Source organism: Vombatus ursinus, unplaced genomic scaffold (assembly GCF_900497805.2).
Source record: "Vombatus ursinus unplaced genomic scaffold, bare-nosed wombat genome assembly UNPS02014820.1, whole genome shotgun sequence".
In the NCBI taxonomy this organism is placed as follows: Eukaryota; Metazoa; Chordata; class Mammalia; order Diprotodontia; family Vombatidae; genus Vombatus; species Vombatus ursinus.
Window position 1 is genome coordinate 25,289,263 of NW_020954598.1, and position 7,177 is coordinate 25,296,439.

General features: G+C 39.8%; 1 pseudogene; it reads left to right on the plus strand.

The window, feature by feature from the left end:
- Positions 1-5,638, plus strand: part of LOC114024066 — an 8,729-nt pseudogene extending 3,091 nt beyond the window's left edge.
- Positions 5,639-7,177: the final 1,539 nt, after the last annotated feature.

The window sequence follows — 7,177 nt, forward strand, 5'->3', positions numbered from 1 at the left end:
CAGCTGGCTCATTCATTTTGCCACATGACCTCTCAATGGTTCCATAGCTTACTCAAAAAACAAAATGGAAAAGTAAACTACTGGAAGCTAGCTAAGCACAAACCCAGGGAAAAACAACTGCCCAATACTCTACTATTTCCTTTTCCTACTAACATTGCTCAAAATTCTAAAACTAGTCACCAACTCAAACAATCCCTTTGAGGATGAGAACAAAATTATATAACAAGGCATTGAATTTTTCAGATTAAGTTGTGACTGACTTAAAATAAAGGTTCTCACTGAAAAATGACTCCTGTCATAGCTCAACAGTTTCAGTCTCTTGCTGTAACTCAAGAACTTACCTTCTACTCGTGACAAAATTTTACTTTAAAATACAAAGCATTCTACATCAGAAACTTTTTACAAGATTTTTCATTTAGGGTAGTCATATACTATCTACAAGGCACACATATGCCCACTCCTCTGCATAGCACTACCACCATTCCCAATTACAGAGAATCTAAACTTTTTGCACACAAACCAACTGGGACCTCATAATTACACTTCATGTGACCCAATTAAATCAAACAAGCATTGATTATCCAAGGAAAAAGTTTATTTCTACCAGCTTAACCCTCATAGCTTCCTTGTAAATAAAAACACTTCAAAGAGAAAGAAGCAAATCTGAATCAAGGGAAAACCAAGATTGAAGTCCTGACAATGGCCTGAGAGGTCATATTTTCAAACAGCAGAAAACAAACTAATTCTATTACAACTTTCCATTTGTCACTCTTACTAAGAAATTGATGAAACATAATATACAAATTAATGGTGCTTCCCCCAAAACTATGCAGTAAAAGAAGATTTACCTTTCCAAAAACCTTAACTATTCCTTCTGCCTCACTAATACTAAGAGACAGGAAGGTATTTTCAGGGTTTTTTTCCTTTTTAAATTTTTTTTTGATTGTTTTGAATTTGACCAACATCAATAATCAAATGTTTTCATATACAAAAAGAACATCACAAGGATAGAGTAAGAAACTATTACATATCTATTATATTATATTATAACAATCTATTACATATAGCTTATGTATATATAATATATAAATTAATATATAAGATATAATAAGTTCATAAATTATATGATATATAAATGTAGAATATATTCAACACATTAGTCTCAAAACTGTCCTGCTTTTCTGTATCTGCCTCTAAACTTCACAAAAAAATTCTTTAAGAGACATACACCGATAGGTGACACAGCCCAAATCTGAATGTTCTTCCTCTGAATCAAATACAGAAGATTGTTGATAGACTTCTAAGAAATCATTCAAGTCCTGGGGGGGGGGGGAAGGAGAGAGAAAGAAAAAAAAAAAAAGGAAAAGAAACACCTAAGGCCTTACGGTTTCAACTTAGAGATTCAAAGAACCTCTAAGTATATATGTATATGAAAAGTCTGGGTTCTCTTACATGGTCAATCCACATCTATTTCTTTGTTACTAATTCATTTCAGACTAAAAAGAATTCCAGTTAGTTCTAAGCATGACATACTGCATTTATATTTAATAGCAGGCCCAAACCAGGGGCACATGAAGGGTTCAGGCATTTGACCAGAAAGGCAACGTGGTGGTGGATACTGGGTGGCCTTCAAACCAGGAGGACCTGAGTTCAAGTCTTGCCTCTGACACATGCTGGCTGTAGGACCCCTGATAAGTCACTTGTCCTTCAAGAACTCCTAGACAACTGTTTAAGACTATAAATTGCATGGGGGCAGCTAGATGGTGCAGTGGATATAGCACTGGCCCTGGATTCAGGAAGACCTGAGTTCAAATACAGCCTCAGACATATAACACTTACAAGCTGTATGACTCTGGACAAGTCACTTAACCCCACTGCCTAGTCAAAAAAAAAATACTATAAATTGCAGAACAGTTGTTAATCTGCATTGGTAGAACGCTATTTCACCTGAATAATAGAATTTGCAACCTGGAAAGGATCTCAGTAGCTGCCTAGTCCACAACGTATCTGACAAATGGTGATAAAGCCTTTGCTTGAAGACCTCCAAGGAGGGAAAACCTACCACTTCTTAAAGCATCCCATTACACTCTGGGACAGAACCAATTGATAGGAAGTTTTTCCTGCCACTGAGGCCAATTTTGCTTCTTTGCAACTTCCCACCCCACTGCTCCTCATTCTGCCTTTTTGGGTAAACCAGAACTAGCATGAACCCCTCCTCATATGACAGTTTCTCAAATATTTGAACGCAGCTACTATGTCTCTCCCAAGTTTTCTCTAGCCTAAACATTGCCAGTTCCTTCACCTAATCTTCATACGCCATGTACCCCAAACCCTTCACCATCCTGGATGCCCTCTAGTTTGTCAATGTTCTCCTTAAATTGTGGTACCCAGAAATGAACATAATGAAATCTGACTAGGTGAGGGTACAATAGGACTATCACTTCCTTATGATGGGAAGCCATCCTTTGCCTAATGCAACCCAAGATCACATTAGCTCTTATAGCTCCTAAATCACACTGATCCATATTGAACTTGCAGTCCACTAAAACCAGATCTTTTTCAAAATAACTACTGTCTAACCCTCATCTATGAAATTCCACCTTCCTATATTCAGTCTGATGTTTTAGCTTGTCAAGATATTTTCGATATCCTATTATCCAGTGTGTTAGCTCTTTCAGCTTTATGTAACCTGAAATGTTGATGACCATTCCATCTATGCCTGTATTCCAGTCAATAATAAAAATGTTTCACTAGCACAGAGCCAAGCAAGACTCCTGAAGCACTGCACTGGAGCCCTCCTACCTGCATGACAACGAACCATTAACAAGTATTTTCAATTCAGCCACACACCCAGTTCTCAATCCATCTGCTTGCATTTTCAGGTCTATATCTCTTCATCTCCACAATAAAAGGTATGAGACACTGTATCAAAATCTTTGCTGAACTCAAGGTAAACTGTATTTATAACATTCATCTACCACTTAGCAATCCTATCAAAAAAAGGAAATGAAGTTAATCCCCATGACTACTTCTTGAGAATGCCTAACATTTACATGGTACTTAAGGTTTGTAAAGCACTTTACAAATATTATCTCATTTGATGCTTACAATCACTCTGGGAGGTAGATGCTATTAACACCTTCATTTTCAGAAGAGAAAAGTGAGTCTGAGAGAGATTAAATAACTTTCCCGGGGTCACAAAGCTAGTTAGTGTCTGAGGGAGAATTCAAACTCAGGTCTTCCTCCATACACTGCGCCTCCTAGTCACTTCAATGAAGCAATGCTGTTTTTTTTGTAATCACTTTCCTTTCTAGATGTTTTCCAAACAGCTCTTTAATAATCAATTCTATAACATTCCCCAGAATCAAAGTTTAACTCATTTGCCTATGGTTTGCAGATTCTGTTCCTTTTTTTTAAAATCAGGACATTTATCTTTCTCCTTTTCCATGATCTTTCGAGTATCACTGACAGTGACCCAGTAATCATATCTACCAGTTCAGTACTAGAGGTGATTTGAATTCATTAAGTGGTGGTAGTATTCAGTCATTTTTGAGTGGTGCCCAACTCTTTGTGACCTGTTGTGGAGTTTTCTTGGCAAAGATACTGGGAGTGATTTGCCTTCTCCAGCTCATTTTACAGGTGAGGAAACTGAGGCAAACAGAGTTAAGTGACTTGCCCAGGTCATACAAGTAGTAAGTTATCTGAGGCCAGATCTGAACTCAGGAAGTTCAGGAAGCTGAGTCTGCCTGACTCCAGGCATAGCACTCCATCCACTTCATCACTAACTCCTTATTTATCTTGGGTATCAATACATGTTAATCATTTTTGTTCTGTCACTTCCAGTGCAAAGGCCATTTTCCGTGGGGTTCATTGAGATCAGAGATCCAAACCAAAATACATATACCAATGAAATAAATGCATGAAAAGCACTACGTGTCAAGCATAGTGCTAAGTGCTGTGGAAACAAATACTTTCATTAATGGTCGCCCTTAGGAAGCTTACAGTCTAACCATGAAGACAAAATATGTAGAGCAATGGCAAGCATGTTTTGGTCTCAGAAATCACAAAAACAGTGAACAGATCCATAGGGGAGTAAATTAAGAAGGGAAAATACATGCACATTATTTGCCAATATAAATTACAGCTGTTTGCTAGAAAATAAGCTCTCTATGCTGATGAAATCACAGGTCCAAAACAAAACAAAACATTGTTTTCACATAATCAATTACATGGTTGATTTGAGGGACCTCATTAAACTTACGAAATCACAGGTCCAGACACACTCACATAAAAACTTTTTACTTTTATAAAAATTTTAAATACATTTTGTTTTGCACATACTCTGAAAGTACCCTAATTTTCCTTAAGGAATCAGAGAGCACAACAGAAATGTCAAGTACTATTACCAATCAACGTAAGTAATAATATCTCAAAATTCTATTGCGTTCCCTCCCTGGGTTTCTTCTTTTTTTAGAGACTGTTTCTCCCTATGTAGTTCAGGCTGAAAGGGCAGTGGCCGTGCCCACACTGATTCCAATACTGATTGGTTGATAAGTTTTAATTGGCTCCATTTTTCAGATCTGGGTCAGTTCATCCCTCCTTAGGCATCCTGCTAGCCCTGGGAGTGGAAGGATGCTACTGATGACAGAATCCTTGTAGACATCAGATTGGTTCTAGCACTACAAAGGCTGAGAATCCCACTAGCAGAGATTACAGACATGTACTAGCACCTGACCAGTCTCCCAAGGTTTCAATGCACACTAGAAACTTTTCAGTTTCACAAACTTAGTGAGCGACAGTCAAGATATACTGACCCTATTTCCCATAAAGAAATAAAATAGCAAAGGGTGGCATTGTGGGCATCAAGGTGGATAAAGGTGTAGTGCCCCTGGCAGGGACCGATGGTGAGACTACCAACCAAGGTCTGGATGGGCTGAATGAGCACTGTGCCTAGTATAAGAAGGATGGAGCTGACTCTGCCAAGCGGCGTTGTATACTGAAGACTGGGGATAATACACCTTCCCCACTTGCCATCATGGAGAATGCCAATGTGCTGGCCCGAAATGCCAGCACCTGCCAGCAGAATGGCACTGTCCCCATTGTGGAGCCAGAGATCCTCCCTGATAGAGAACATGACCTGAAGTGCTGTCAATATGTCACTGACAAGGTCCTGACCATTGTCTACAAAGCTCTGAGTGACCAACATGGCTATTTGGAAGGGACCTTGCTGAAGCCTAACATGGTCACCCCTGGCCATGCCTGTACCCAGAAGTATTCACATGAGGAGATCACAATGGCAACTGTCACTGCCCTTTGCCAGACTATGCCTCCTGCTTTCACTGGTATTACCTTCCTTTTTGCAGGTCAGAGTGAAGAGGATGCCTCCATCAACCTCAATGCCATCAACACCTGCCCCTTGCACAAGCCATGGGCCCTGACCTTTTCTCATGGCCAAGCCTTGTAGGCATCTGCCCTCAAGACCTGGGGTGGAAAGAAGGAAAATGTCCAAGCTGGCCAAGAGGAATATATTAAACGGGCCACAGCTAACAGCCAAGCTGCTCAAGGCAAGTATACTCCAAGTGGAAAGTCAGGAGCTGCAGCCAGCAAGTCTCTCTTTGCCTCTAACCGTGACTACTAAGTCAAGACCTTCCACCTGGGTATGCCCTAACACTCCAGGCCATCTCTCACAGTCCAGAAAGAGGATGAGATTCCAGAGCTTTGTGCTGACCTCTCCCATCACTCCTAACTTGTGTGATATTGTTGCTCTCTGGCGAATCTAGTGACCCCCTCCTCAGCCCACTTTTTCCAATAAACAACTATTTAACAAGGAAAAAAAAGAAGAATAAAATAAAGACCTGGAAATGCTGAAACACAATGCAACCAAGTTTGCAGACTTAATACCTACTTCTAAATTCCATCACTAAATTTGGCTTTTGAGTCCATAAAAGGTTCCAAGACTAACAATAACAACAACAACAACAAAAACAAAGCCCACCAACCAACCCTAAGAAATGTACTTGGGGTTTGAACTCAGGTTCTCCTGACTCTAAGGCCACAGCTCTATCCACTGCACCACTTAGCTGCCCAAATGTACACTTTTTTATCTGAAAAGGTTAACTAACTTCAATACCTGAAAAAGCTAGTACTACTTGACCAATTGATTAGTTTTCGAGAAGATATCTATTTCTCTTTTTCCAAAGAAAATCTACTCCAGAAAAAAAAAATTATGATTCAACAACTTAGTTTCTAAACTTGACACTGACAGAAAAACCAGGCCATTTCCTATCACATGACCAAAACAGACTCACCTGCCATGTAACAGTGATAAAAATGAATATTAATTGGCAACAGAGTTCAAACTATTCTTGCTCAGTACTCACTGTGGCCATTGTTTTTATCTATTTAGTTCATTTTCTAGCTTATTTTACTCACTTTTCAGAACCAAAAGTTTGTTTTTTCTGAAACAGTTACAAAGTTTTTTTTTAGTCAATCAACTAGCATTACTAAGAGCCTACTATGTGCCAGGCACTGTGCTGGAGATAAAAAGTAAAAAATAAAACATTCTATGGGTGACATGAATAAATAAATACAAAATGGTAATAAGAGTAATGGGTGAGAGTCAGGAGCAGTGAAGAGCAAATGCACATTTCTAAGCACAAAATACCCCTTATTAGAGCCCATCAATACCACCATAGGAAGAAACTTGACATTTCACACTAAGGGGATAACAATGTGTCATTTTGTTTCCGGAAAATCTCACAGCCAGGACTGTTCGGAGTCACTTTCATTAATGTTTGGTTTACAGGCATGGAAATTTATTCAGTGGAAAACTCAGAAACGTCTCATAAATAGGGCTTAACTCCTTACAACATTCAGAAGGAAGAAACCGACTAGTAATGTCCAATTGAAGAAGGTTCTCTAAAGGCACAAAAAAAGGGTGGTGGTTGTTGGGGGAAGGGGGGTGGAAGAGGAGAACGGGCCTAACTTCCCGAAACAAGAGGGAATACCCAAACCCGAGGGCATATACCCACAAACTTTGAACCCTCCGCACATATCAAAGAGGAGCTGCAGGTGGGAGGCAGGCCAGAGGCCTCCGGAGGAAGGTAAGACACCACCCCCACCCCCCCTCCCCCTCCGTCCGTGACACACACACACACACACACACACACGTCCCCCT